We start from the raw sequence: 24747 nt of genomic DNA on the forward strand, positions 1-24747 counted from the left end.
ATTCAATGTTAAGCTCAATGATAAGGGACCTCCTTTTTATAGCCGAAACCGAAGGGCGTAACGCGGAGCGGCACCTCTTAGGAAGAAGTTTTTACATGGCAAAGTACCTCAAAAATGTCGCCAGCATTAGGAGGGGATAACCACCGCTGAAAACTTTTCTGATGTTCCTGCCAGGATTCGAACCCAAGCATTCAGCGTCATAGGCAGACATGCTAACCTCTGCGCTATGGTTGGATACAGCCACTCAATGTCAGTGCCGAATTTGGTCCAAATCGGACCATATTTCGCTATGGGGGCATAAATTATGCTTTTTTCACCAAGTTTTGATGAAAGGTGGTTTTCATATATACCAGAGGTGTAGGGTATCTAAAGTTCGGCCCGGCCGAATGTTATTCCTTTTACCCCTGCAAGAACCATGTATAACCTTTACATCATTTGAAACAGATATGTTTCACAATAGACTAAACCGAATTTTGTTAATCGACACAGTAATTATACGGGAGTTGTGCTATTAAAAATGACGTTAGTACGTTATGTACGTTAGAATGTCTCAAAAAAAATAAAAGGTACTTTTTTTTTGAAACTCATACCCATCATTTTTTCTTTTTGATCCCAATAAACTAAATACAAAACGATAACGATAACGATAACTCGTGCTACCACGACTCGAGCTGGCAAACTATCGATAATCGCAACATTCGAAATTTTTAATAATAAATATCGATAGTATCGATGCTATCGTTAACTTCCCATCCTTTATATTTCACCTATATTTCAAACGAAAATGAGAACTTAATTTCAGGAGATCGATTTATATAGAAACAATATCAATAAACAGACTGAATAAGACCCAATTTAATAAAGGCAGGTGGAAGTCATAAAAGAACTCATTGTACAAAATTTAAGGCCAATCGGTGGAAATTTGTGCCATCTATAGGCGCAATGTTACTCATATAATGTATCCTATAAGTGTATCCCCAGTGTCCGATCGCTTACTATACCCACCACCTATATATTAATTTCGTCAATTGGTTTTCAAAACATCGAAATATCCATTTCCGACCCTATAAAGTACATATATTCTTGATCGTCGTAAAAATCTAGCCATATCCGTCCGTCCGTCTGCCTGTCTGTCTGTTGAAATTACGCTACAGGCTTTAAATAGACCATATAGACCAATCTACCGATTTAAGGTTCTAGGCCCATTAAAGCCACACTTATTATCCCACTTCGCTGAAATTAGGCACAATGCTTTGCGTTAGTCTCCTCGACATTCGTACTGAGTATAATCAAGATCGGGTTTAATTTAGATACAGCTGCCATATAGAGCGATCTCCCATTTTAAGGTCTTGGGTCCGTAAAAGGTGCACTATTACTCGGTTTCGCCGAAATTTGGCATAGTGACCTATGTTATGCTATTCGACATCCATGCCTTCTATGGTTCAGACCGGTCTATATTTGGATATAGCTGCCATATAGACTGCCCTTTGACCCATAAAAGCTGAGTTTATGACCCGATTACGCTGAAATTTGGCACAAGGACCAATGTTAGGCTTTCGGACATCCGTTCCCTATATGGTTCAGAGTGGTCTATATTTGAATATAGCTGCCATATATACCGATCTCCCGATTTTAGTCCTTGGACCCATAAAAGCAGCGTTTATACCTGATATCTCTGAAATGTGACACAGTGAGCTATGTTTGGCCCTACAACATCAGCATTCAATAGGACCCAGCGGTGTATATAAAAGACGCAATTTCACTGAAATTTGGCATAGTGACCTACGTAACAGCATTTCAACATCCATGCCCTTAACGGTTCAGACCGGTCTATATTTTGATATAGCTGCCATATTCACCAATATTCTGTTTTAACAACTTGAACAGCGAACTGTATTTATTAGACTACGTCGAGTTTGGTCGAAATCGGACCATATTTAACAAGTAAAAGCGTGATAAGTTCGGCCGGACCGAATGTTATGAACCCACCACCATGGATTCCGTTTAAAATATATACAAAATATATTTGGTTGAAGGGTATATTTTTGGTTTATTCTACATACCACTTCTGTCACTTCAGCAAAAATGTAAGCTCCTAGTAACCGAACAAGGACGATCGAGAGACCGGTTTACATGGGAGCTATATCAGGTTATAGACTGACTTGGACCTTATTTGGCAGAGTTGTTGGAAGTCGTGTCCGCCAAATTGGACAAAAATTGGGGAGATCGTTTTATACGGGAGTTGTATCAGGCAGCTGTATCAGGCTATAGACCGATTCAGACCATATGTGACGCATACGTTGAAGTTCATGAGAGAAGTCGTTGTACAAAATTTCTGCCAAATCGGATAATAATTGCGAAGGAACCCAGATCGGATTATTTGGTAGCTATATCAGGTTATGGACTAATTAAAACCATATTTGGCACAGTTGTTGGAAGTCAAAATAAAACAGCCAAATCAGATAAGAATTACGCTCTCTAGTACCTCAAGAAGTCAAGATTCAAGATCGGTTTATATGGCAGCTATATCAGGTTACGAACCGATTTGTACCATACTTAGCACAGTTGTTGTAAGTCACAACAAAACACCTCATGCCAAATTTCAGCCAAATGTGCCCTATAGAGGCTGAAGAGGTCAAGATCCCAGATCGGTTTATATGACAGCTATATCAGTTTATGGATTTGAATCAAACTTAACACAGTTATTGGAATAACAAACGAAACACGTCGTCCAAAATTTCAGCCAAATCGGATAGAAATTCCGCTTTTTACTGACTCAATAAATCAAGATCCAAGATCGGGTAATAGGGCAGCTACAATATATCAAAACATGGACCGATGTGGCCCATTTACTATCCCAACCGACCTACACCAATAAAAAGTTTTTGTTCAAAATTTCAAGCGGCTAACTTTACTCCTTCGAAACTTATGGTGATTTCGATTCTGAAAAAAAAATGTTACACTAATGTTGCACTTATACGGGACAACATTTTGGGAATGCTGCCTTATCCATCTCATAGTTTTACACTTTTTACATTTTCAATCGAATATGTTAATATGCCCGTATATTGTAATTTCAACCAAATAATGCTGTAATATGTAGCAATGCATCTAATATGCCGTTAGCTAAATAAAACGCGATTACTTTTTCCTTTTTTTATGTATTTCTTTTTAATATTTTGCCAAACATTCTACAAATTGTTTTCTTCTTCTTCTTTTCAACCAAAATTTGCTTGAACGGTGGCATGCACATGAGATGATAGCAGCTGATTTAAAGTGCGGCATTCTCCATCCTAGCCTAGCCACGGTGTAGAAAATGCAGCATTTTTTCACTTTCAGTGGGCAACACCATTACAAACGAACATTTACCCGGTGGTGGGGTTACACTTTTTTGGAGAATCGAACACAAAATTTCGATCTCAGTGCAACATGTCGAAAAAATGCTGCACTTTTTTTCACAATCGAAATCACCAATAGCGTGCTTTCGACAGACAGACGGGCGGATATTGCTAAATCGACTTAAAATGACATGACGACCAAGAATATATATACTTTATGGGGTCTAAGAGGAATATTTCGAACAGAATGACGAAATTAGTAAAACCCCATCCTATGGTGGAGGGTATAAAAAGAAAATAAACTAGATTCTAAAAATAGAATAATCCAGAGTTACAAATTGGCTATGCAATTGTAGCCAGCAACATGTGGCGGAAACAGCGATATACTAATTTAGCGCACATAGGTATTTGCTTATAGAGACAACATGTACCATAATTAAAAGTTATTGCGATCATACAAATCGTATATTAAGGTGTAAAAAAGTTTAAAACATTTAGTTTTATTCACTAATGGCAAAAAAAAAAAAAAATAAATGTCGCCCTATTATATAAAAATAACACATTGATACTAGGTTTACACTGATTGGTAAAATATATTAAATAGCTATATGTATTATACTGTGATCTGAGTTGTTCTGATAATATAATGCCTTTATAATGTTGTGAAAACCACTCGTTTTTCCTTTACAATTTATAATGGCAAAACGAGCCGTTTGCCACAAAAAACAGTCATTCAATGCATGTGAGCCCAAAAAATTACTAAATTGTGCAAAATATTGGCTGGGTAATGCCAAACAAGTTAAAACGTCCTAAGTTCGACCGGGCCGATTCTATATACCCTCCACCTTGGATCGCATTTGTCAAGTTCTTTTCCCGGTATCTCTTTTAAGCCAAAGAAAGGATAAAAGAAATAATTGCTGTGCTACTGGAGCTATATTATGTTATTGCCCAATTCGGACCATAGTTGAATTGAACGTTAGAGACCATAGAAGAAGTCATTCCAATCCAATAGGAACTTGCGCTCTTTAGGGGCTGAAGAAGTAAAATAGGGAGATTGGTTAATATGGGAAGTGTATCAGGCTATAACCGATTCAGACCATGTTTGACACGTATATTGAAGGTCATGGAAGAAGCCGTCAAAATTTCAGCCAAATCGGAAAATTATTGCGCCCTCTAGAGACTGAAGAAGTCAAGATCCCAAATCGGTTTATATGACAGCTATATCAGGGTAAAGACCGATTTGAACCATATTTGCCGTTGTTGGAAGTCACAACAAAACACGTCATGCAAAATTTCAGCCAAATCGGATAAGAATTGCGCCTTCTAATGGCTCAAGAAGTCAAGACCCCAGATCAGTTTATAGGGCAGCTTTATCAGGTTATGAACCGATTTCAGCCATACTTAGCACAATTGTTGAAAGCCGTAACAAAACACGTCATGCAAAATTTCAGCTTAATCGGATAAAAATTACACTCTCTAGAAGCTCAAGGAGTCTAGACCCAAGATCGGTTTATATGGCAGCTATTTCGAAACATGGACCGATATGGCCCATTTACAATCCCAACCGACCCACACTAATAAGAGTACTTTTGTAAAATTTGAAGCGGTTAGCTTTTCTCCTTCGAAAGTTAGCGTGCTTTCGATAGACAGACGGACGGACACGGCTAGATCGGCTTAAAATGTCATGGCGATCAAGAATATATATATGAGGTCTTAGACAAATATTTCGAAGAGTTACAAACAGAATGACGAAATTAGTATACACCAACCCTTTTGTGGTGGGTATAAAACTAAAAATCGAATCTTTTCCAAAAAAAAATTTTAAATCAACAAAATTTTACAGATAAAGCAAGAAGAAATAAATCTTAAGAGTGCATCATAACATTTATGTTGGCGTGTGAAAAAGAGAAATTTCCAAAACATATCAACTAGTGTGAATGGTTGATGTTTTTTTAAAACGACATAAGCAAAACGAGTCAATGTAGTTATATGTTGTTGTTTGAAACGTGATTCTTCAAAACTCCAACAACATTGTATAATGCATTCTAGTTGAAATTTATTACCCATTGCAATATTTATTATACCCACAACCATAGAATGGTGATATACTAATCTAGTCATTCCGCTTGTAACACCTCCAAATATTCGTCTCAGACCCCATTAAGTATATGTTTTCTTGATTGTCTTGACATTTTGAGTCGATCTAGCCATGTTCGTCCGTCCGTCTGTCGAAATCACGATTGCGGTCGAACGCGTAAAGCCAGTAAGTCATTAGGGATTGCAAATTGGCCATATCGCTTCAGATTTAGATTTAGCTCCCATATAAACCGTTCTCCCGATTTGATTTCTTGAGGCCGTCGAATTCGCCATTTTTGTCCGATTTGGCTGAAATTTTGGCCTATAACCTGATAAAGCTCCTATATTAACCGATCTCCCGATTTGACTTATTAAGTCCTTACATGTCGCAATTTTGTGTGTGTGTTTGTCTTAGCTACCGAAAAGCTGATTACATGGTGAAATAGTACTCCCCCTTACCTTTCTATACATACCAAAATTTTAAAAAAATTCTTTCCAGAGATTTCTATGTCCTTTTAGAAATCTAATATCTCGATTTCTACAACGATATCAATACATTGGCGGATTCTGCTCCCTTGGGGCTTTGATTTGTCACTTTTCTCTTTTAATATCCAGAAATGTCATAAATGAGACCCGCAAAGTTTATAAAAATTCAGGCATCCTTTTTGCTTGGTGTGTATTCCAGCTGCCGAGAATCTGATAATATGGCGGAATAATAATCTCCTTCGGCTTTCTAATCGTTTAACATTTTTTGCAAAATTCCTTCCATAGTTTTCGAAACTGAGGTTTCCATGCCCATTTAGAAAAATTGAATTATATCGATTTTCATAACGAGTTTAGGCAACATCAATACATTGGCGGATTTTGCTCCCTTGGGGATTTGTTTTGAGGTCCACTTTTCTGTTTTAATCTCCCCCAGAAATGTCCGAAATGTGGCTCCCAAAATTTATAAAAATGTAGGCATGCATTTTGTATGTGTATGTTTCAGTTACCGAAAAGCCGATTATATTGTGAAAAAGTACTCTCCTTTAGCTTGCGAAATTCCTTCCAGAGATGTCCAAACCGAGGTTCGCATGCCCATTTAGGAAAAATTAAATATCTCGATTTGTATAACGAGTTCAGTCAACGTCAATATATTGGCGTATTCTGCTCCCTTGGGGCTTTGATTTGAGGGCCACTTTTTTGTTTCAATCTCCCCCAGAAATGTCCGAAATGTTACCCCCAAAATTTATAGAAATGTAGGCATCCATTTTGTGGGTGTATATTTCAGTTACCGAAAGCTGATTACATGGTGATATAGTACTCCACGTTACCTTTCCATACATACCAAAAAATAACAAAAAAAAAATCCTTCCAGAAATGTCCAAACTGCGGTTCGTATGACCAACTTTAAAAACAAAATAACTCGATTTCAGAAAAGTTTTTACTTTGGGGAATTCTGCTCCAATAAGAATCAACCAGCCATCGGAATACGAAAGGGATGGTCGTGTCCGTTGGTAAATGGGACAGGATATTTATTTTTAAGTTTTGGTTCTTCGGCTCGTTTTCATTACTAAAATCCTGAATATAAATAAAAAATTTTAGTTTTAGGCCGTTATTTTTATGTGTATATAGTAGGCTCAGCCCGTCTTTAGCATTCCCTCATTTGTTTATATTAATTATGGTTTGCGTTGCCATTGTACTTAATTGATTCTTTTCTCTTATTTTCCATTACTATTTGTTTAAGTTTGTTTTTTCTATTATTATCATTGATTACTTATTTTTTGCGAAAACTAAATTTCTTATAGGTTTGTAATGCTTCCCGTTTACAACTCCATAAGGGGATGACCCAAAGGACAAAGTTATTAAATTGAGACGGCTGTCAGCAATTCCTTTATAAACAAAGAGATTGACCTGAGTTGACGTATATAATTATGCATGCCATTAAATTTCATTCAATACCGACAGTAAGGGAAATAGTATGTGTTCGCAATCAACGTATATCAATAAGTGAGAAATTATTATGCTTAAATAAAGTGGAAAGGCAAAGTAAATAGAAGCCTAGATCACGTTCTTTATTCTTGAAGGATGATAAAAAAAAAGTAATGCATTTGCTACACTCAGAGAAACTTGTTATTAAAAACATATTGCGAAATTGTTTACTGTAACAGCAGAATGTCTGCTGAAAATGGGATATCAGTATTTTTTTTTTTTTTTTGCTAAAACAGCAAACACATTCTGCTGTTTTCAAGTTAAAAAAAAGCTCAAAACTGTCATAAATATTTCAAAAAATTTTATATTCCATCTTATCTCTTAATTTTACAAGCAAAAAATGTTTTTATAAACAAAAAAGTGAATGCATGAAATTGACAAATTTTTTAATAATATATAGCAAATAAAAAACTCAAAGAAAAAAAAAAATATGTATACCGTATCTCGGAAAAGGTACTACCTATTACGAAAAAAATTTTATAGCCTTTTGGAGTAGGCTAGAAATGGACTCCAAAGACTCAACATCTGCGGTGGTGGCGTAAGACCGTAGCGTGTTGTCGTCCCCTCCTATAGGTGTGAGTGCCTGGCACCTGTAGTCAAGAGTAATGCTTCAAGCGCACAACTAGTCTTCAGATTAATTAAAAGACGGATAAATCAGAGGGATGCATAGTTCGTCCCCAGCCTTTAAGTATAGGTGGTGTTTCTGATTCGGATTCAGACAGCGACTGTGTCAATGAAACAGTCATCGCAACCGAATGAAGAAGAACAAGTAAACGCGTGCTAAGTTCGGCCGGGCCGAATCTTATATACCCTCCACCATGGATCGCATTTGTCGAGTTCTTTTCCCGGCATCTCTTCTTAGGCAAAAAAGGATATAAGAAAAGTGTTGCTCTGCTATTAAAACGATATCAAGATATGGTCCGGTTCGGACCACAATTAAATTATATGTTGGAGACCTGTGTAAAATTTCAGCCAATTCGTATAAGAATTGCGCCCATTGGGGCTCACGAAGTAAAATTGAGAACGATTTATATGGGATCTGTATCGGGCTATAGACTGACTCAGACCATAATAAACACGTTTGTTGATGGTCATGAGAGGATCCATCGTACAAAATTTCAGGCATATCGGATAATAATTGCGACCTCTAGGGGTCAAGAAGTCAAGATCCCAGATCGGTTTATATGGCAGCTATATCAGGTTATGAACCGATTTGAACCTTATTTGACACAGTTGTTGAAAGTGAAAATAAAATACGTCATGCAAAATTTTAGCCAAATCGGATAGGAATTGCGCCCTCTAGAAGCTCAAGAAGTCAAATCCCCAGATCTGTTTATATGACAGCTATATCAGGTTATGGACCGATTTAAACCATACTTGGCACAGTTGTTTGGTATCATAACAAAACACGTCGTGCGAAATTCCATTCTAATCGGATAAGAATTGCGCCCTCTAGAGGCTCAAGAAGTCAAGACCCAAGATCGGTTTATATGGCAGCTATATCAGGTTATGAACCGATTTGAACCATACTTGGCACAGTTGTTGGATATAACAACAAAACACGTCGTGCAAAATTTCATTTCAATGGAATAAGAATTGCGCACTCCAGAGGCTCATGAAGTCAAGACCCAAGATCGGTTTATATGGCAGCTATATCAGGTTATGGACCGATTTGAACCATACTTGGCACAGTTGTTGTATATCATAACAAAACACGTCGTGCAAAATTTAATTCTGATCGGATAAGAATTGCTCACGCTAGAGGCTCAAAAAGTCAAGACCCAAGATCGGTTTATATGGCAGCTATATCAGGTTATGGACCGATTTAAACTATACTTGGCACAGTTGTTGGATATCATAGCAAAACACGTCGTGCAAAATTTCATTCCAATCGGATAGGAATTGCGCACTCTAGTTGCTCAAGAAGTCAAGACCCAAGATCGGTTTATATGGCAGCTATATCAAAACATGGACCGATATGGCCCATTTACAACACCAACCGACCTACACTAATAAGAAGTATTTGTGCAAAATTTCAAGCGGCTAGCTTTACTCCTTCGGAAGTTAGCGTGCTTTCGACAGACAGACGGACGGACGGACGGACAGACGGACGGACATGGCTAGATCGACGTAAAATGTCGCGACGATCAAGAATATATATACTTTATGGGGTCTCAGACGAATATTTCGAGTAGTTACAAACAGAATGACGAAATTAGTATACCCCCCATCTTATGGTGGAGGGTATAAAAAGAGCAACCCACTTTCAAGTACTCTGGAAAAACCAAGCCAGCCATCCCCCAATGAAGAGTCCAGACAGTGCCCTGCGCAGGTAGACAAAGTTGGAACAGAAACGAAGGAAGCGCGCACGGCCCCTGAGTCTTCATGGAGGACTGTGACTTCAAAAAGGAGGCCACAGCTATCACGGAAGGGAAAGATGGTCGCTGAGAATGGTAAGGAGACGCCAAGTGGAGGATCTGGTTAACTATCGGATTTTTGAATATGTGTGGAACCCTGTAGAGGGTCCATCCATACAAACGATGAGCTGCGAGTTTAGAGGGGACATCTTTACGCTGCGTTTTGCATCGGCGGAATGTATTGATAATGTGAAACAGCTCGTCAGAGGTATCCACGCTCCCTGGGAGGGCGCAAAACTCGACATGGTGAGAAAGATGGATATCGCCCAGCTCACCAAGGCGACATTCTTCATCAAGAGACGGGGCAGTAAATTTGCGACGGAACGCATGTTGGGATTTTTGGGCAAGCAAAACGAAGGTTGGGTCGCAGGAAGTATGAGGTTTTCCACAGGGAGGAGAAGAAGGAAGGAACTCTCCTAGTGGTTGGCATTGATCAAGTCTCCGTGGCAAGTTTGGCTAAAACTAAAGGCATGGCGCACTACGGGAGCAAAGTTGCCTTTTTTAAGATTAGGAAGACTTGGATAGGCAGAAATTTTCATTCTGCGACATCAGGCCGTGCAGTGGCAGGTGACTCAACACCGCCCAACAAACAGGGGGCTGACAACGAGACAATCACGGCATATCTCCATATTAAAAAGACTAGGAGAAGCAATGATCCTAATACTAAAATATGAGGCAGTGCAGTGGCGAGAGACCCAACAAACAGGAACCCGACGACGGACCCATCACCGACTTAAAGATTCGGAATACTGGGATAGGTAAAGTTCCTAATATTGAAACATTAGGCAGCGCAGCCACAGGATGATGGTATCATCACCTACTCCCAAGAAGCCCAATTACTTAAGATTTGGAAGGCTAAGATAGCCAAAGATCCCGACGACGGAACCACCGACTTTATAAAAGTCGGAAGACTAGACTAGGCAAAGAAGACGCAGTACAGTGACAGGAAAGTCAATGCAGTCTAAAGAATAGGGAGCAGACGATGAGATCATCACCAACTCCCAATATGCCCATTTACTGGAGGACCAATGATTGAGGTAATCCAGATAAACCTCCACCGGTACGAAACTGTTACACACGCTCTGTGTGAAAATCAGCAAGGTCAAGGCATAAATATAAGGAAGAAAGTGGCACAGGGCACGCCACAGGGGGAAATTTTATAGCCACTCCTATGGGCGACCACCATAAATGACCTATTACGGATCCTGACTGAGGAGGGATTTGGACACGTATTCTACGCAGACGATGTTATAATACTTCTAAGGGGTAAGAATCCGAACGAGTTATGCAGAAGGGCCGAAAGGGTCTTGTCTGAAATATGCCTGTTCACGAGGAAGACGAAGGTGGGCCAATTTAAAACACCATGTTTCCTCAATAAGACGATTTCGATATCTGACAAGGTCAAATACATAGGTGTGATCTTGGACAGGAAACTGAATTGGAAGTGTCACATTCAGGAGCGTATTGAGAAGGCTTACATAGGTTGGGCACTATGTAGACGGGCCGTAGGCTCGAAATGGGGCCTGAATCCGAGGATAGTCCACTGGCTCTACTAGAGCGTGATAAGACCAATACTTACATATGCCTCAGTAGTTTGGTGGACTGGTATGGAGAAAAAGTGTAATATAAGGACCATACAACAGGTTCAGAGAACATGTTGCTTTGGCATAAGCGGAGCGATGTGGACCATGCCCAATAGGGCACTGGAGACTATTCTAGATATTCGACCCATTGACATACAGATTAAGTGTGAGGCAGCTACTGCGTCTATGAGACTTAAGGCGATGGGAGAATGGATTGAGGATGGGAGCAGCTCATACCATCGCGGTATAGTCGAGGCGACGATAGGAAACCTGGTATCCGTTCGGATAACTGAGATGAACCTTGAAGTCGAGTGCGAGGCACTGCTGTCATCGGCACAGCACAGCACAGCACAGCACGGATGGATCAAAACTAGAGGACAGAGTGGGCCTGGGGTTTACATTGAGAACCCAATGACTGATATCTGTTTTAGACTGCCTGACCATAATACAGTCCTGCAGGCGGAGATCCGGGCGACCACGGAATGTGTGAAGTGGTGTGGTGCTAACGCGAGGACGTCCAATGTGAACATCTTTACCGGCAGTAAAATTCCCATAAGGGCAATAAAGTCACGAACAGTCTTGCAGTGTAAGAAGGAGATTGCCTTCTCTGAGGATGGCAAAATCCGCATCGTTTGGGTGCCGAGCCATAACGGAGTAAGGGGAAATGAAAGGGCAGACGATTTGGCGGTGAAGGTCAGAGGACTGCCATCAATAAACTTGGTTAACCCGAAGCATTTCGGGTCGACGCAGTCCGAGTTAAGGAAGCAGGCGACGAGTGCACATGCAACATTGTGGAACAGCGAAACGGTCGGTAGAACGTCGAAAATACTATGGGGGGATCCAGAATATGAGAAGACGAGGCTATTACTGAATGGAAGCAAGAAGGAGATCAGTATAGCTATTGGTATCATAACGGGACACATAGGACTACGAGTTAACTTATGTAAAATCGGCGCGGCAAGTGATAGCATGTGTAGGGCATGCGGGGAAGATGATGAGACGTTGGAGCATTTCCTTTGTCATTGCACGGCTTTCGCGTCGAACAGATATTGGCACATAGTTGGGAACACTATACCAGGCATGAACCAACTTAGGGGAAAGGTATAGAAAACAATTAAGGATACATTAAGGAACAAGCCGGTTACTGGCTTAGGTGTGTATCCATAGTGGCATGGGGCGGATTAATATATCTGCACCCTCTTTTCAACCAAACCTATAGCAAAGCCACAACGGTTGTTCAAACAATTTTTCAGAGATTTATTCAAAAGTTTAAGACTTTTCCTGAGATACATACATAAATCTTCTATTATATGAAAATTAAATTGTTGTGCTTTCTTTGTTTGTCTGTTCCGTATAGACTCAAAAACGGCTGAACCGATTTTTATAAATTTTATATATAGCGTGGAATACTAAATTTGCCAGGAAGATGGCAAAAGGTTATCGAACAAAATGGCAATTATATATTTGATTAAAGTTCATTCTAAGTTTTATTAAAAATGCATTTACTTTCTTTTAAAAAATCCGCAATTACTTTTTAGGCAACCCAATAAATAAAACATTCAATATGTTACTCATATATGTTACTCAAATAAAAATACATGTATTTATTTATATATTTTAATTTTTATCTTGACATTATATTTTTTGCGATAATTTAAATCCATTTAACAAAACAAAAACTTAATAGGTTGCCTTGTCAATACAATTGCGATTATATAACGGCCAATTAAACACAAACACAATCAGACTGAAGCCATAGAATCTATTGAAATCGCATTAAATCATGAAATGATAATAATGGATGGAATTCTGACACAATATGTCACAAAAGCAATGCCTTTTCTTTTTTTTGAATTTTGATGTGTGTTATGACTTCTTGCGAATTCCATGTCACATTTAAGTGGCAGGTAATCCAATAATCCTATTATTTTATTAAGGAAAATATTAAAAATATTTTTGTGTGATTGAACTGCTGCATCCAAAGTAACAATCACTAGCAGCAAGTATGATATTTGCATCACCGTATGCCTTGATAGTAAGAACTGCCAACACACTTCGTATCTAAACGATGTTTCAAAAATCAACATTTCTTCAAAAAAGAGGGAGTTCTGGAGAGAAAGGCACAGTAAGCTTTTAGCTCATGAATTAAACTGTCATACACCAAAAATTATTCAGGGGTTCTGATGTATCAGTTCTGTTCTGTTGCAGTCCATGAAAAACGAAACAGGTAAAAGCGCGCGTTTGGCCGGGCTGAATCTTGGTAACCCACCACCATGGATTCTGCTGAAAATATGTACAAAATAGATTTAATTGAAGGGCATACTTTTATTCTAGACGCCAAACTTCTGTCAAAGTAGTAATGAAAATATTAAAAATATTTTTGTGTGATTGAACTGCTGCATCCAAAGTAACAATCACTAGCAGCAAGTATGATATTTGCATCACCGTATGCCTTGATAGTAAGAACTTCCAACACACTTCGTATCTAAACGATGTTCCAGAAATCAACATTTCTTCAAAAAAGAGGGAGTTCTGGAGAGAAAGGCACAGTAAGCTTTTAGCTCATGAATTACACTGTCATACACCAAAAATTATTCAGGGGTTCCGATGTATCAATTCTGATGAGTTGCAGTCCATGAAAAACGAAACAGGTAAAAGCGCGCGTTCGGCCGGGCCGAGTCTTGGTAACCCACCACCATGGATTCTGCTAAAAATATGTACAAAATAGATTTAATTGAAGGGCATACTTTTATTCTAGACACCAAACTTCTGTCAAAGTAGCAAAAATAAAATCAAAGCGGTTTACATGGGAGCTACATCAGGTTATAGACTGCTTGGGACCGTATTTGACATAGTTGTTTAAAGTTGCAACAGAACACTGCATGCAAAATTTCAGTAAAATCGGACAAAAATTGCGGATTGTAAGGGCTCAAGAAGTCAAATCGGACGTTCGGTTTATATGGGTAGCTCCCATTAGGTTATATACCTATTTGCACCGAAATTGGCACAGTTGTTGGAAGTCATAACAGAACATCACATGCAAAATTTCAGCCAAATCCGACACAAAATGCGGCTTTCATGGGCTCAAGAAATCTAATCGGGAGATCGGTTAAATTGCATCGACCAACGCGTTCCACCGCTATCGCGATGACTCAGAATGTCAACACGATCAAGAATATATATACTAAGTTATAAGATAGGTCTAAGATCGTATCCCCGTATCTCATTTTAGGTAAATAAAGGATACAAGAAAATAATTGGTGTGCTATTGGAATTAAATCAAGTTATGGTCCGATTGGGACAATAATTGAATTGAATTCGAATAAGAATTGCTCCCATGAGGGTCTCAAGAAATAAAATGGGGAAATCAATTTGCAGGGGAGCTGTATCAGACCATATGTGACACAAATGTTGAAGGTCATGGGAGATGCCGTTGTACAAAATTTCAGTCAAATCGGAAAATAATTTCCCTCTCTAGAGGCTTAAGATCCCAGATAGGTTTATGTGGCAGCTATTTCAGGTAATAGACCGATTCGAACCATATTCGGCACAATTGTTGGAAGTCACAACAAAACATGATGTGCAACATTTCAGCCAAATGGGATAACAATTGCGCTTTGTAGAAGCTCAAGAAGTCTAATCGGGAGATCGGTTTATATGGCGGCTATATCAAGGTATAGATAGATATAAATCATACTGGGCACAGCTGTTGGAAGTCATACCAAAACGACATATGCATAATTTTAGAGGCTCAAGAAGTCAAGATCCAAGATCGGTTTATATGTCAGCTATATCAGCATATGGACTGATTTAAACCATATTTGACAGGTATATAAGATTCGGCCCGGCCGAACTTAGCACGCTTTTACTTGTTTCTTTTCTTGTTGGCTTATACTTTTTAACGCAGTATTCTTAAGAGATTTTTGAGAGAATTCAAATTTTATTTTATTTCATTTTTTTTTTTTAATTAATTACTATAAAATGTCATCTAAGACTGAACTTTGTATGTTAATGACAATTTATTTTAAATTACACACTGCATATAAAAACAAAATAATAAAAAAAATATTTATTTTTTGGGGTATTAAACACATAAAATGGCGTTTTCATTGAAGACTTTACTTGCATGAAAAAGGCAAATTAAATTTCTGATGCTAATGTTCCATTTTTGATGCTAAACAAGAAGAGCATTTTGAATCTTTAAACAAGCGCATTTAAGTGGGACATCGCCCACAAAAATCATGCATGCCCGAAGCAACTGTGTATGCTAATGTCACAATAGTTTTATCTTACACTATTGCATCCAGGGGTGCAATATTTTCTGCTGAGTGGTACCACTTGGTTCTTTTTTAACGGATTGAGCTAAAGCTTGGGAATTTGGCATGTAGGTACTACTGGGAATACATGATGAGTGGCTTAATGATTTTTTTTTTCCAAAATTTGTACATCTTGGTACCAAAAAGTATTAAATAGCACGAAATTATTTATTTACTCTCAGAGAGAATAGAGAAAGGTGAAATTAAATAATTCGGTAAAAATTATCAGTCTTGACAAAAACACCACAAGTAGTACCAAATACAAAATTCTGAATCGTACTAGGAGTGGAACAAAACGTACTATAGTGCTATGAATGGTACTATTTGGTATATTCTTTATATTGGGTTGCCTAAAAAGTAATTGCGGATTTTTTAAAAGAAAGTAAATGCATTTTTAATAAAACTTTAAATTAACTTTAATCAAATATATAATTGCCATTTTGTTCGATAACCTTTTGCCATCTTGCTGGCAAATTTAGTATTCCACGCTCATAGAACATCTGGCCTTTATCTGCAAAAAACTGAACCAAGTGCGATTTTATAGCCTCATCATTGCCGAAAGTTTTACCATTTAAGGAGTTCTGCAAAGATCGAAATAAATGGTAGTCTGATGGTGCAAGGTCAGGGCTATATGGTGGATGCATCAAAAGTTCCCAGCCAAGCTCACTCAGTTTTTGGCGAGTGACCAAAGATGTGCGCGGTCTAGCGTTGTCCTGGTGGAATATGACACCTTTACGATTGACCAATTCTGGTCGCTTCTCCTTGATGGCTGTATTCAATTTGTCCAATTGTTGACAGTAAACATCCGAATTAATAGTTTGGTTCCTTGGAAGCAGCTCAAAATATACCACACCCTTCCAATCCCACCAAACAGACAGCATAACCTTCTTTTGGTGGATATCAGCCTTTGAAGTGGTTTGAGCTGGTTCACCATGCTTGGACCATGATCGTTTTCAACTAACGTTGTTGTAAACAATCCATTTTTCATCTCCAGTTATGATTCGTTTTAAAAACGGATCGAATTCATTGCGTTTAAGATGCATATCACAAGCGTTGATTCGGTTTGTTAAATGAATTTCTTTCAATACATGTGGTACCCATATTAAAATTGACGCCAAACAAACCAATGTAAACAAAATTTCTCGCACTTTTTTTCTAAAGCAAGCTGAAAGTAACAGCTGATAACTGACAGAAGAAATAATGCACAATTACTTTTTGGGCAACCCAATATATTGAGTAAAATCTCTGAAATTTGGGTTACAGTGCACTTTGACCGACTAGAAGATTTTTTTTTAATATTCTTACTTTTAGGTACCAAAACGTACAAAATGGCACTTTCTTTACAGACTGAGCTACAACTCTAAAATTTGGTATACATTTACACATTGACAGTATATGTTGACCGACTAGAAGAGTTTTTGGAAATTCGTACAATTAAGTACTACAACGTGTAAAATGGTACTTTCTTTACGGATTGAGCTAAAGCTCTCAAAAAAAGGATACAATTACTCCATGCGATATAATATATAATCAACCAAATTTTTTATTCAAAAGAAGCAAAATGTTAGCTAAACAGCAGTTTTTGTCTTTCGTGGGAAGAGATGTTTTTAATTTGTGGAATATTACTGTATAAAAGCTACCTGATCCATCCATTGGTACACACATTTACATTTGAATTTTACTTTTTTCCTAACATCCCCTTCATAATTAAGTAATTTTCAGCTAACAACAGACTTTTCAGCAGTAAGCCTGCTGCTCTGAAATTACAAAACTACTGGTATAATAGCAGAACTGCTTCTCCAATACAATGGCAGCAAAATTAACTACTAATATTCAGCAGACAGTGTTTGCTATTTTCATCAAACTTTTTCGATGAGTGTAGAACTAAAACGTACAAAATAGTACTTTCTTCACAGACTCAGCTTTTGCTCTGAAATTTAGGATACAGGTACGCCTTGGTAGTATGTAGTGGGCGACGGGTAAATTTGTTAAAATTCGTGCTTTCGTACTTGTTTTTACTAAAACGTATAAAATCGTTCTTTCTTTACGGACTGATGTACAACTTAAAAAATTGGGATACAGATACACAGTATTGGCCTACTAGAAGATTTTTTTGAAATTCGAACTTTAAGGTACCAGAACGTACAAAATTGTGCTTTCTTTACAGAACTTAAATTTGGAATACAGTTACACCTTGGCAGTATATACTGGGCGACTAGAAGATTTTTCTTAAAGTTCGTACATGTAGGTATCAAATCGCTCAAAATGGTTAATTTTTTGCAATCTAAGCAAAAGTTATCAAAAATGGGATACAGTTACAAAATCATAAAAATTGCACTTTATTTACTGATTGAACTAAAGCTCTTCAAATTTGAATACATGTATTTTTAGAGAGTATGGTGTGGACGACTAGAAGATTTTTTAATGTAAACTTTGCTACTTCCTTTCGATGCCTAGGCCATCGGCCTTTTCTGGCAAAAAACTACGGTCTTTTAGAGTTTGATCCCTCTCAGATTTATTGAAAGGATTGGTGCGAATGATCCTATAACTTTCCCCGATAAAAAGAGAGGCTCCCTTAATTGGCCTCGGAAATTCACTGCACAGGATACCCCAAAGGCTACACGTCTAGGTTCGGAAACGGCACCGCAGTCAGCCAAAAGGCTGCGGTCACCTGAAGGCCATCCCACGCCAAAAGGACTAAAGCGAACAATAGAAATATAAGTCCAGAACCCTTGCTAATTTCGCTATGGACAGGTGGGTGATGGTAGTTGTCGACAAGAGAGACGAACATGGCTGCATACCTAGGAACAACTGGAGTGGGATAGTCAATGGACGGTCATCAGTATACTCTGATATCCTTGCGGAATTGCCTGGGCCTCCTCCAGTTTACAAACTTAATGCTTTCGTAGATCCATCCTTAATTGAAATGTATTGTTGCGCCCTAAGGAAGAATGGCAAGATCTGGCCAGGTGCAGCACTGGAATTAGTCAAAAAGGAAGGTATTCCTTCTCGACCAATGGTACTCGATTGGATACCAAGAATTCTCTTAGATAACGAATCCATACTTGGGAGACTAAGGGACTTAAGGCAAAAGGAACTAGATGTAACCTAGATGTATCAGAGAATGTCAGCGGAAGGATGTGTGGCTGGGAAGTGTTGGATCATCGTTATAATAATTTCATTCTTGGAGAAAATACAGCAGAGTGTGTACCTCGGCTAAACAAAAAGAAGGCGGATTGGATCACCATGGATCGCATTTGACGAGTTCTTAGCGCTGTATCTCTTTTTAGGCAAACTAAGGAAAAGAGAAAATAATTGCTATGCTAATTGAATTGAGTACTAGAGACCATAGTAGAAGTCTATGTGTTAAATTTATGCATTCAACGTAGGTCAAAGAGGAAATTGTGTCGGAATCAAAAATCGTTTGGGCGATAGAAAGTTTCGGCTCTTTTAAGTCGCCAGGCCCTGATGTGTCACCTGTTGAATTACAGGCTGTATCCGATAGACTGCCACCTTGGCTTAGGGAAATATACATGTTTGTAGCAGTTTGTTGTAAATGACGGTGGGGTGGAGAGCCACAAAGATAATTTTCATTCCGAAAGCAGGAAAACCTTACCACATGAATGCGGAGGAGTTATATACTATTAGTCTGTTGTCTTCTTTCCTGAATGAAGCTGCAACCAGCAATATAAAGCCTAAAGGAGGCATCTCTGAATTGTGTACTATGTATGTGGAAGCCAGTCAGTAATGAGACATATATATTTCAACTACTCCTACTGAATCTTTAGTGAAAGTTTTCAGCAACAACTGTTGGGGTGTCTTCTGGTTCTCCAATCCCACCGCTTATATACAACTTCATCATCAACTTGTTGAATCCGTAGGATGCAACTCCTCCATACTTGTTGAAATCTGCGAGACAGCCGATATTTAGTAAAAATACTGCATGCCTCCGATTGCCATTTGTCGGTGATTGAAAGATTGGAATTACAGTCCCTTAGTCTCCCAAGTATGGATTCAGGATCAGAGAGAATCTTTGGTATCCAAGCGTGTGCCACTGTTCCAGAAGGAAAATCTTCCTTCGTGAAATCTTCCATAGTTTTTAGGGCGCAACGATAAATATAAGTCAAACGTCGATCCCCGCAAGCAATTGGTTTTATAACGGCCCGATACCAGCCTGCGTCATCATAAACTGGAGGAGGCCCTAGCAATCCTGCAAGGATACATCGGAGTATACAATGACAGTCCATTAACTATCCCACTCCAATTGTTCCTAGTTGTGCAGCCCAGTCCTTCTCCCTTGTCAACAACTTCTATCACCACGGTGTCCTTAGCAACATTTGCAAATGTTATCTATAATATGACAACTTCGAGGTTTTAAAGTAGTAAAGGGTGATTTTTTTGAGGTTAGGATTTTCATGCATTAGTATTTGACAGATCACGTGGGATTTCAGACATGGTGTCAAAGAGAAAGATGCTCAGTATGCTTTGACATCAGTATGCTTTGACTAACGAGCAACGCTTGCAAATCATTGAATTTTATTACCAAAATCAGTGTTCGGTTCGAAATGTGTTCATTCACCGTAACGTTGCGTCCAACAGCATCTTTGAAAAAATACGGTCCAATGATTCCACCAGCGTACAAACCACACCAAACAGTGCATTTTTCGGGATGCATGGGCAGTTCTTGAACGGCTTCTGGTTGCTCTTCACTCCAAATGCGGCAATTTTGCTTATTTACGTAGCCATTCAACCAGAAATGAGCCTCATCGCTGAACGGTGAATGAACACATTTCGAACCGAACACTGATTTTGGTAATAAAATTCAATGATTTGCAAGCGTTGCTCGTTAGTAAGTCTATTCATGATGAAATGTCAAAGCATACTGAGCATCTTTCTCTTTGACACCATGTCTGAAATCCCACGTGATCTGTCAAATACTAATGCATGAAAATCCTAACCTCAAAAAAATCACCCTTTATATACATTTTATGTTTTACTATTCCCTAGTATATCTGCCATCATATATAATTGGATCATATTATTTTTATTTAGATGAATTTTTATCTTAAATTTGTCAAGAATTTTCAACTTTTTTACTAGGGTAGATAGTGTTTTGATTTATAGATGTCATTTAGAAAATGAAAGATTTTTATGCCCTCCACTAGAGTTGGATAGTTCTGGATGGAACTAGTTCAATGTAACTTATCCAAGTAAGGAACTGCTGGAAAAAGTTGCATCTCTCTTATTCGTATAGTTCCTTTTTATTTGATGTACTTTTTCTCTATTTTGTAATTTTTAGACCAGATGATTGACATGCCATATTTTTTCTAAAAGCGTCAACTTCTTCAATAGGCAACAACTCTGTACGTTGTGATTTAGGTGAATGATGTGTGGCAACCACATTCAAAATGGTGGCACAAATAAATAAACGTGGTGGCATCCACATATTATTTTTTTTATTGTCAGCAAATCTAAATTGTTTTGGTGCGCTTCGATTCCTGTTTTTTCAGCATCGAAACTTAATACTTGCTCAAAACAATGTACAAAACAAAATACAATAAATTAATTTTAAATTCAATTACTAATACAGTCTGAACGTTTTTATTTATATGTACAAACAAAAACACTTATTTTAAGATTCAAAACAAAATTCAAAGCTTTTGTTTTATTTTGTATGAAGGAAACAAAAATTGGGATCGAAATGAAAAATTAAATAGTTGAGTTGAGTTTGAGGAACGAAACTAAAAACAGCGATCACAAAAAGGAACTAAAATGCCCACCTCTACCCTCCACTATAGGCGGGGGATATAACAACTTCGTCATTCTGTCTAAGACCTCATAAAGTATATATATTCTACAATAGATGGCCGTGACATTTTAAGTCGATCTAGCAAAGTCTGTCTGCCTGTCTGTGGAAAGCACGCCGACTTTCAAAGAAGTATAGCTATGGAAATTTTGCACAAATATTTGTAATAACTATAGGTCGGTTAGAATTGTGAATGAGCCATATCGACCCATATTTATATCTAGCTCCCATATAAACCGATCTCCCGATTATACGTCTTGAGCCTCTAGAGAGCGGAATTCTTATTTGATTTGGCTGAAGTTTTGTACTATAACGTTTTCCATGACATTAAAAAGATGTGCCAAATATGGTTCGAATTGGCCTTAACGCTGATGTATCTCCCATATAAACCAATCATAATTCTTGAGCCTCTAGAGGTAGTAATTTTTATACAATTTGCCTAAAACTTTGCTGAACGACCTGCAACATAATTTCCAATTAATGTCCGAATCGGTATGAAACCTGATACAGTTCCCATACAAACCGATCTAGCGATTATACATCTTGAGCCCTTATATGTCGCAATCCTTGTCCGAGATAGTTGCAATTTTCCACAAAGGCATCTACTATGGTCTCCAACATCCAAGCTAAGTATAGCCACAATCGGTTCAGCAGTTCTTATCCATTACCCTTTGTTTGCCTGTAAAGAGATGCCGGGCAAAGAAATTGACAAATAAAAACTATGGTGGAAGATCTATGAGATTCGACCCGGCGGAACTTAGCACGCCTTTACTTGTCTAAGTTGTATGTGGCAGTGGCAGGTAAATTGGATATTTTGGGTTTTCTGTTATTTATTTCAAATAGTTCTAAATCGACACTAAAGCCACTTGAATACTAAAAATGTATTGAGGATTCAACTCAAGAACTCATGCGATGGTGCTTGTTTCCTTATTTCGTCTTATCGCAAACCATTTTGCTTTCTCGATATGGCACGATAAGGCATTGGGGAATTAACACATACACACTATCATCCAACGGCAGATGATATAAAATGCAATCGTCCTACGAACTGGATCCAAGATTCGCATTTTTGATTCTTTATTGATAGTACTGATGTATGAAATGTTTTTATATAAAGGATGTTGCTATATCATAAGTGTTATCCGATTTAAGTTTAAGTTCATATGTGATGTGACCCCTTTTTATGGCCGATTCCAAAGAGCACATAGGAAATAATGTATCTATGTTTATTAATTTAGAACAAAGGAGCATTTCAGCTTAACTCTGAACAACATTGATGTTAATGCAAACCACCCAATTACAAATCCCATAATTAGATTTCTATCATACTTTATATTTGTATTTTTATTATTCATTATCTATGTTGAATAACTTCATTATTATTCTCTTCAACATGCTCATTCACTTTTAATGCTGGGATTTATGTTTTTTTATTCTTTTAGTTTTGAGCGCTTATCAACACTATACATTTTTATCGGCCGTAACCAAGCGGATATGTGACAATGCGCTTAGTCAATCGTTAATTTTTTTTTTTTTTTCAGAAACGCCGACAAAATATTTTCAGAGAAAAATATCATCCCTGCGGAAGCAGTCGAAGTCAAGCACAACTCCGTGGCACATCTAGGTTGCGCAGCATCTTTCTAAATTTAGTGCACGAATAGAATGTAGTCGAAGAACGTTGTCAACTCGCCTTCATAATATTCTCTTTTAATAGGGTTCATATTGTGAGGATTCGTTTAATCAAGAAAAACAAAACATCTTATATGATATACATATGTAGTATTTGTTTGATTGCATGCTAGAAGCACTGCATAATTCGATGACTTACCATTCTTATTTAAGTTGCATAGCTATTACAATTGAAACGGCAGTTGTTAACTTCCTGCCGCATATTTTGAAATGCATTTTAAAATCTCAAGCAGCAATTTGTACTAATATCGAAGTTATTGATTTCCTGCTGAGCCATGGCAATTGCATTGGTAAAGACGGCGGGTGGTTGCGGTTGTCAGCAATGCCTATACAAATCCTTCTTTTTTTACAAAAAATCATACGGCCTACACAACACTTTTTTCGGTGGGGCACATGAGAAACTAAACACTAGATAGCTTTTCTTTTCTAAAATCGGCATACCACTTCACCAACCTTTCAATGTTTCACGCAGAGTTTGAGTCTCAGTTTTTTTTGGTATGGGTTTTTTTTCTTTTCATTTGTTATTTCCAATAACAACACAAGCACACACATTTGTTTGTTTGAGGCAGATGTTGTTTTTGTTAGTTGCATTCTAGTTGGGAAACAAAATAACATGGCCCACATTAACCACACAAAAATGAACTTAGGCTGGCAGGCGACCGAGGTTGTGGTGCACCCAATACTCTACCAGACACATATACGAAAGCTTACATCAATATAAGCCCGAGTCCTCATGCTGCTCACACATTCATTGAACACCGCGAATTCAGACACACACCACACTCGCGTGCTCCTATAGAGACACAGACACAAAGTTTATCAGGCAGTATAGTGCCATACACAAGAGTCCATAATTGATCAGAGTATAATTTGAGCAGTATTGTTTTGATTGGCGGTGCGTCTTGGTGTCCACGAGGAAAGTGTTGAATAAGAACACAACCACTCCAGTCGATATGCTTTTATCAACTGAAAGTAATTGAGGATGAAGGATATTTGGTTTGCTTGCTATTACTATTGACGGCTGCTAGTGTTCGAACAACAACAACAATGACGACGCAAATCCTGTCGGCAGCAAGTAGGACACGAAGCCAGCAAACGAACTCTAAACGAAGCATAATATCACTTCATACACACACTAATAAGACAGTTTGATCAAACTTAGTGGGTGGCGGGGGTGGAGTTTGAAGGCAGGTTGCCAGGTATTTGCTCATTCGAAATAAATGAAATGTGGGACATATTAAATGGTGCCCCATTTTGAATCATATGATGTGAATAATCATGAAGAAACTGGTTAAAAATTGCCAATCGTATGAACATTAGTGTAGCTAAGGGGGTCTGGGGTAGGCTGAAATTAACATACTTTTTTTTTTCGTCTAGCTTAGATAAATTATATGACATTGTGAAATTTTGGCTCTGAGTGAACATTGAACAGTATTGAAGAACAATTCGTAAGAATATGTGCCCATTATAAATTATGGTCGAGTACTCTGAAAGAGCGAGCAAAACTTTAAAGCTGCAAAGTTCAAATTAGGCACTTTTATCGAAAATTGG

The 24747-nt window shown here is 38.0% G+C and overlaps 1 long non-coding RNA gene across 1 annotated transcript in view; it reads right to left on the reverse strand.

The window, feature by feature from the left end:
- The window catches only part of LOC131994010 (uncharacterized), a 338911-nt gene extending 314783 nt beyond the window's left edge, over positions 1 to 24128 (reverse strand). Inside the window, exon 1 of the long non-coding RNA XR_009396369.1 lies at positions 23336 to 24128. This is a non-coding gene — a long non-coding RNA (uncharacterized LOC131994010). The remainder of the gene's footprint in view (positions 1 to 23335) is intronic.
- Between the last annotated feature and the right edge of the window lie 619 nt (positions 24129 to 24747).

This window comes from Stomoxys calcitrans, chromosome 1, assembly GCF_963082655.1.
Source record: "Stomoxys calcitrans chromosome 1, idStoCalc2.1, whole genome shotgun sequence".
NCBI classification, from domain to species: Eukaryota; Metazoa; Arthropoda; class Insecta; order Diptera; family Muscidae; genus Stomoxys; species Stomoxys calcitrans.